Source organism: Triticum urartu, chromosome 5A, assembly GCF_056163025.1.
Source record: "Triticum urartu cultivar PI428250 chromosome 5A, HENAU_Tu73, whole genome shotgun sequence".
Lineage (NCBI taxonomy): Eukaryota > Viridiplantae > Streptophyta > Magnoliopsida > Poales > Poaceae > Triticum > Triticum urartu.
Genome location: NC_141877.1, coordinates 64507184 through 64514117, shown reverse-complemented (window position 1 = coordinate 64514117; position 6934 = coordinate 64507184). Strand labels below are relative to the sequence as shown.

Here is a 6934-nt window from a genome sequence, read left to right as displayed (position 1 = left end):
TGGTCTAAGGAAATGATACTTGACATTAGAAAAGCTTTAGCATACGAACTACATGATCTTGTGCTATGCTTAGGATTGGGTCTTGTCCATCACATCATTCTCCTAATGATGTGATCCCGTTATCAATGACATCCAATGTCCATGGTCAGGAAACCGTGACCATCTATTGATCAACGAGCTAGTCAACTAGAGGCTTACTAGGGACATGGTGTTGTCTATGTATCCACACATGTATCTGAGTTTCCTATCAATACAATTCTAGCATGGATAATAAACGATTATCATGAACAAGGAAATATAATAATAACTAATTTATTATTGCCTCTAGGGCATATTTCCAACACCCGCTGGGCTGCTCGTCGCAGCCGCGCGCTGCAGCTCGTCCCGCCACGTCGGCTGTACGCCTGCTCTTCGCTGTCCGCGGACTACTGCGTCCGCCATGCCGGCCGCCGACCGAAATTCACGATCTTTGCTGCCAGAGACTGAGGTCGTGCTTCTCCCGGTCTGGCAGGTGCTCGTACTGCACTGCCCCGTGGCCGCCGCAGAAAACGCCGACGGGGACACGATGTGATTGTTTGGCCGCGGGATATCGTCGGTGTGCGCGCGCTCGGGAAGCTGCCGGCGTTTGGGCGCCGCTCGTACTCCTGTGTGCAGGCAGAGGAGGGTCTGCTCGGCGTTGTTCGTGATCTCCTCCCCGACCTCGTAGTCGAATATTAGTACCACCGTGGCAGCCGGTCATCGGAGATTATGAGGTGGAGCGAACGGCCGACAAGAAGCGTCACAAGACGGCCTAGGCCAAGGCGGTCGCCAAGCTCTTCGAGCTTGACCCAGACGGGATGGTGCGGACGTCGACCTGTTCGAGCACCTCTCAGCGGGCGTGCAACGCAGGTCCCCGACGAGATGATCACCACCCTCAAATTTCCTCGACCTGCTGCACCGCCGGTTCCCCATGAGCCGCTCCGAAGCCTCATCTTCGCGCACCACGACGAGCACTGGTGCCACGTCCGCCGGCTCTGCTCCCCATTGGAGGCCGCATGATGAGGAGGCTCATGGTGGAGGGCCGCGCGGAGCAAATGGACGACCTCGCGGGCACCGCGTCATGCGGTCTGGGGCTCACCGGCCAGACCCTGCCGGAGAGGAGGATGATTGGTGGGCATCGGCGGCGCCAGGTGTATTCATGTGTATTCATGTGAATACCCAAGATTTGACCTAAAAAATATATGTCTTATTTAGCAGCCCGCAAGCCACAAGCCCACAGCGGCACAGCCCATCGGGCGGAAGCTACTGCGCGTGCGCAGTCGTTCCCCAGCCCCCGACACGTTCAACCCGACTCGGCCGTTCCCCAAGCCCCCACTCGTCCGTTCCCCAAGCACCCAACCTAACCTAGCGCCTACTGCTGCAGCGGCGGCGGCGGCCAGTACCAACCGCAGGCAGCAGCGCGGCAAGCGGAGCCGCTGAACGGGCGACCTGCGGACCAGGTTATATTCTCCTCTTCTCCTAGTCAGTGTTGCTCCTAGTTCTAGTGTTTCAGAATTCAGATTCAGTCAGCTCATGAGTAGGTTCTGCTTTTCTTTTTTCCTCGAATCGAGTAGTTTCTGCTCTTGAACTGAACTAATGAGTCGAGGATGGGAGCAGCTGGATGGGAGATGTTTTCTAGTGCATACATGTTCCCAGTTACTGTTTCGTTGCTACACAACTATTCTGAATCATATTTCACATGGTGTATCATTAACACAGTCAGCGTGACTACCGGTTTAAAATGCAAATAACTTTACTAAGCTACTAAGCTGGCTCTGGGATAAATTTTGTCTAAAGTGGCTTTGTTATATTTCCATAGCATGAATTTAATGTTTTTATAGCCTACAACTATTCTTTAGCAGCTATCATTTAACACTCGAGTTACAGAAAAAACAAATATACAGGTAAATCGAGCAGTTATTCCTATACGAAAAATAAGACTGACAACAGAAATACACAATACATAGTTCTTACTTGCATATTTGTAGTTTGGTGGAACAACCAGGTTGCTATTTGCTAGTACATGTATGCACTAGAACGACCAGGTTGCTATTTGCTAGTACATGTATGCACCTAAACCAATTTGCTAGAACGACCAACTTAGTAGATTACTAGATTGCTGATCTATTTTTTCTGATCTTGTATCACAGATGAAGAAGAAGGGTGTTAGCATTGTTGCATTGTGGGAAAGAGCTTCCAAGGCAAATAAAAGAATTTCGACATCTACACCAAATCCTCCTTATGTTGAAGTTGAGAGCAGTATCATTCCTCCTACTATTGAGAGCAATCTGCAACTGGCACTTGTGCAAGCACATGAACCTGATGATGGACACACAGAACCTGAGAGTGCAGCTGGCTCCCCAACCCCTATTGTAGAAGATGATGAAGCAAATGATGAAGTTCAGTTTGAAGTAGATTTGGAAGCACTTGAGTCTGATCCTGGGAAATGGATCCCCATCTCTAGGTACAATGTCAATGACCAGGATAAAGTTAGAAGGAGATACATCGAGTTGGGGGCATGTCAACCAAAGAAACATAATTTTGAGTATAGAGATATAAGTGGATTACAGCGTCGCTTTTCTCCTTCTTGGTTTACAAGTGGCTTGAGTATAGTGTGGACAAACAAGCCACTTTCTGCTTCGTTTGCTATTTGTTCAAGGATAAAACAAGATGTCCCGGTGGAGATGCTTTTGTGAAGAAGGGATTTAATAACTGGAACATGAAGTCGAGATTGAAGAAACATGAAGGTGAGGTTTGTAGTGCTCATGCTGAAGCTCAAGAGAAGTATGATAGGTTCAGTACACCACAAACATCAATTCGGGAGTCTATTGCTTCAAACACCTCACAATACAAGGCTTTGTATAAACAGCGTTTGACATGAACACTCAAGTGTGTGAGATTTCTGTTGCGCCAAGGCTTGGCATTTAGAGGACATGATGAAAGTGAAGACTCACTAAATAAAGGAAATTTCCTTGAGCTTCTAAATTGGCTAGCAGGAAATTTTGAAGAGGTTGACAGGGTTGCTCTCAAGAATGCTCCACAAAACTGCAGGATGACTCACCATGATATACAACAAGAGGTGATAAAATGTTGTGCACAAGAGACTACTAAACTAGTCATTGAGGAACTTGATGGTGATCATTTTTCAATACTTGCAGATGAATCTAGTGATGTTTATCAGAATGAACAGTTGGTTGTTTGGTTGCGTTATGTTGACAAGAAAGGAAGGGCGGTTGTAAGATTTCTTGGTCTTGCTCATGTTGAAGATACTACCTCTTTGACACTAAAAGCTGCAATTTAGAAAATGCTTATGGACCACAATTTGACCTTTGCAATGGTTCGTGGGCAAGGATATGATGGAGCTAGTAACATGAGAGGTAATGATAATGGCCTGAAAAAACTGATTATGGATGAGTCCCCTTCTGCCTACTATGTTCATTGTTTTGCCCATCAACTACAGTTAACTCTTGTTGCTGTTGCTAAGGAGAGTGGTGATTGTACTTGGTTCTTTCAGCAGCTTGCACACTTGTTAAATGCTCTTGGCATGTCTTGTAAAAAGATGAGAATGCTTCGGATAGCTCAGGCTGAAGAACTCATTGATGCATTGGAATTGGAAGAAGTAGAAACAGGGAGTGGGCTGAATCAGGAAATGGGTTTGGGAAGGCCATGTGATACACGTTGGACCTCTCACTTCAAAACTGTGAACCGTGCCATCTCTATGTATGGTACACTACGACGAGTCCTTCGCAAGATTGAAGATGAGTACCATGGTGCGGAGGCACAAGCAGCTCTATCCATAGAGAAAATATTTTGATCATTTGAGTTTGTTTTCATGGCACACTTGATGCAAGAAATATTTGGATACACAGATGAGTTGTGTAGAGCTTTGCAAAAGCAAGACGAAGATATTGTTCATGCTATTGAGCTTGTTGGTGACACAAAGTATTACTTGGAGGCTCTGAGGACCGATGCTGGATGGGATGATTTTCTCACAAAGGTCACATCTTTTTGTACAAAGCATAAGATCAAAGTTGTTGATATGGAGGGTCCTTACTTTCCCGTTGGTCGGCCTAGAAGAGGTTTATGTAATGGTGTGAACAATTACCACCGCTTCAAGGTTGATATGTTTGTGGGTGTCAATGATAGGCAAATTAGTGAGCTGAATGGCAGATTCGATGAGGTAAACACGGAACTACTTTCTTGCATGGCAGCTTTCTGTCCACTTCATCTATTTGCTGCTTATGACCAAGAGAAGTTGGTTAGGCTTGCTACAAAGTTTTATGCTTCTGATTTTACAAGTGATGAACTGGCAAGACTTCCATGGCAACTAAACATGTATGTTACTAATGTGCGTAGAGATGAAAGGTTTCAAAATCTGAAAAATCTGTGTCAGCTTTCAGTTATACTTGTTGAGACAAACAAGCATGAATAATATCATATTGTTTACAAGCTTCTTAAGTTGGTATTGATTCTGCCAGTAGCTACTGCTAGTGTTGAAAGGGTATTCTCTTCAATGAGCTATGTGAAGAATAAGCTAAGGAACAAAATGGGTGATGAATATTTGAACAATTGCTTGGTTACATTTGTTGAGAGAGAATTTTTCGATCAAGTGAAGGATGAAGATGTCATCAATCTCTTCCAAAAAGGCGACCGCAAAGCTATATTGTAAGAAGGATATCATCACTTTATCAATCAAAAGGTACTTATGTATTCATGTTGTTATGGTCTGATACATTGAAATATTGCTATTGCAGTTATGCTAGTGTTGTTTTGTTCATATATTGCTAGTGTTGTGTTGTTTGGTTCATATACTACATTTAGAGCCAAATTTTTTTTGGATGAATACCCAACCTTCATTTCCTGGCGCCACCACTGCCAAGCAGTGGCGGCCAGCACCGTCTCTCGAGCGCAACCAAGCTCAAGTTTCAAGGTACTATTATATTCCACGTGCTTCCAACATCCAAGATCGGAGTGTCAGTGTGCTATTCTCCTGCAGCTCCTCCCAAACCAACTTTATACCTCTTTCTTGCATTTGTTGTTTGCATGCATGAGCAACAAAGCTAGTACTACAAGATTTCATTCGGAAAAAGATTGTGGCAACTTTCACTTTTGTGTGTGTGTGCACGCGCGTGTGTTTGTGTGTACACAGAGCGGAAGGAAGAAGCTAAGTAGTACTAGTATATACTCCCTACGTCCGTGAATAAGTGTACATCTACCTTTTATTTCAAGTCAAAGTTTTAAAATTTTGATTAATTTTATAGAAAATAGTAATGAGATATATGACATCAAATCCGTATATTATGAAACTACATTTCAAAACGAATCTAGTGACACTAATTTAGTGTCATAAATGCCGCTATTTTTTTTCTAGAAAGATGATCAAAATTTTAAAACATTAACTTAAGACAAAAACTAAATGTACACTTATTCATGAATACTCTCTCCGGTCCTTTTTACTCTGCATATAAGAATTGTCTGAAGTCAAATTTTACAAAGTTTGACCATATTTATATGAAAAAATATCAACATCTACCATGATAAAGTTATACAACATGAAATTTTAAGTCATGACGTATCTACTGTATTGATTTCACATTGTGAATGTTGGTATTTTTTACTATAAAGTTGGTCAAACTTTACGAGACTTGACTTTAGACAAATTTAATATGCGAACTAAAAAAGACCGGAGGAAGTGTTGAGTATGTATTTTGTATTGCACGTGTATTGAAGTTGTGGCCCACATCCTACTCTTGTATAGTTGAGGTAGAGGCCTTCCCTTGTATTATATATGCGTGCATCAGCACCCCAATCCATACAACGATCATTGTATTGCAAAACATCTCTCTACATGGTATCAGTTTTTAGGTTTTAATCCTCGTCTCCCGCTGCCGCCGCCGCGCTGCCGCCGCCGAGCGCTCCTCCAGCGTCACCGCATGCTCCTCCCGCGCCGCCGCCGCCGTGACCCCAGCGCCGCCGCCGCTGCGCGACTCCTCCCGCGCCGCCGCCGCTACCCACCCGCCGACCGCCGCCGCTTCTACCGCCGACCGCCGCCCCGCCGCCATCATCGGCCCGCGATGGCGTCCGGCCCGTCCATCGTCGCCTCTGCGGCCCCGCGGCCGGCGCCCTCTGGTGCGGCCCCACCGCCATACGGCGCGGCCACCGCCTACGGCCCGCTCAACGTCACACACATGCCGCCGGCGCCCTCCGATGCGGCCCCACCGCCGTACGGCACGGCCGCCGCCTACGGTGCATCCGGCGTCACCACATGCAGGCGGCCCCCTCCGGCGTGGCCCCGCCGTACTACGGCACGGCCGTCGCCTACGGCGCGCCCGGCGTCACCCACATGCAGCCGGCCCCGCCAATGGCCGGCGGCCATGCTTCACCCGCCCCGTCGATGGCTTCTCTGAACTGGTGTTACCCGTTGTCGCCTTACCAGCCGAATGGCGCCGGCTACGGCGCCCTCCTCGCGCCGCCGCTCGTCGGCGGTTATGGTCGCTATGGTGGTGATGAGTTTGGCTACAAGCTGTTTTACCCTATAGCAAGGAAAGTTGTGAGAAGCCGTGATGTTGTGTTTGTTGAAGACCAAACAATTGAGGATATTGTGAAGACAAAGGGGCAGGTTCCTCCTCAGCAGTAGCAAGACATGATTGATTCTGACCCAGTTCCTGCAGCTCCAGCTCCCGTGCAAGTTGAAGCAGATGCAGAAGATGTACAAGATGATGTACATGGTGGTGCAGGTGAAGAAGATGCTCCCCAGCAGCAGCAACAAGAGTATGGTGCTGAAAGTTGATGATCCGGATCAGCAGGAAGCACCAGTACCAGAAAGTCCACCAGCTGCTCCACTCAGAAGATCCAACAGGGGTCGAATTCCTTCCAGCAGGTATCCCTCAGATCAATACGTGGTGTTATTATCTGA

At 46.6% G+C, this 6934-nt stretch overlaps 1 pseudogene across 1 annotated transcript; it reads left to right on the top strand.

The window, feature by feature from the left end:
• The first annotated feature begins 1221 nt into the window (after nt 1-1221).
• Nucleotides 1222-4476, top strand: LOC147968067 (uncharacterized; annotated as a pseudogene). Its single transcript, XR_015603223.1, has 2 exons — nt 1222-1478; nt 2169-4476. The product of XR_015603223.1 is annotated as an uncharacterized LOC147968067 (transcript).
• The last annotated feature ends 2458 nt before the right edge of the window (nt 4477-6934 follow it).